We start from the raw sequence: 1,119 nt of genomic DNA on the forward strand, positions 1-1,119 counted from the left end.
TGGAGAGAGGGCACGTGAGGAGAGAGGGCTGCTTACGAGAAACGGAGGGAGGGTAATACGTGCAAACAGCTCTGGATTCATGTGGTGGAGTGGAGCCTACAGAGGAGAAAAGTGAGTCGGAGATAAGAAGGAAAAGGAGAAAACAGAGAAAATGCTAAAACCATAAATGTTCCCAGACCTGGAGCTCAGACTGAAACACACAACAGAGACATTACTGCTCAGAAACACCTGCAGGGGCTAAAAACTGGCTTAGATGTTTTCAAATGGGGGTTTGTGGGGACTGGCTGGCTTTCAGAGCCTCGCGTGGACAGCGGAGGAACATCGGCTTTGGTACTTCCTCCTTTTTCAGGTCTGGAGGATTCTTGGTTTAATCAGGAAACTGAGTAATGACGATGTCCCACAAACACGTGAAATATAATATTCTTTATCTCAGGACTGTCACTTTACTCAGGCTCAGGATTTTAAAGGTAACTAAAGCTAAAGGACTCCTGTTTATTGGACTGTTGGAGTGAAACAGTGTGCGGAGCCTCCCCGTCATCTGTAGCTGTGCCTTCGACTCCATTAATGTGGAAATTCCATCAAAATATCTGCAGGATTTCATGCTAAGGATTCACTAACAAAGAGCTGATATTCGAGAACGTCTCAGCTTGAGAACTTCTGCTGTGCTGTTCACCCTCTTGGACCTTTCCTTTGGTCATCTTTCTAACAGCTGCAGGAGACCAGAGTCCTCCCTGAACCAATCAGATCTATCAGACATATAAAATGATTCTCCAGCTCACGAGCTTTTGGTTGGGGCCACATTTTATCTGCTGTAGTGAAAACTTCAGTTGCACACGGAGCAGAAGGTAATCACTTAGCTGCTGTTTGCTGAGCGCTGAACAGAGCCTCCAATCAGATTAAAGGAAGCCAGCCTCCATCTTTCCTTCTTTAATGGTGAGATGAGACGAGGACACTGGGAGAAAACACAAAGCCAACTTCACCGTCCTCTATTTTTAGCTCAAAGCTTCTTCCATCAAACATGGTCCCTGTGTGCATGCTGACACGGTTAATCCACTTAGACCAGCCGTGTGTGTGTGTGTGTGTGTGTGTGTGTGTGTGTGTGTGTGTGTGTGTGTGTGT

Source organism: Pundamilia nyererei, unplaced genomic scaffold (assembly GCF_000239375.1).
Source record: "Pundamilia nyererei isolate P.nyererei 1_Seehausen unplaced genomic scaffold, PunNye1.0 scaffold00133, whole genome shotgun sequence".
Lineage (NCBI taxonomy): Eukaryota > Metazoa > Chordata > Actinopteri > Cichliformes > Cichlidae > Pundamilia > Pundamilia nyererei.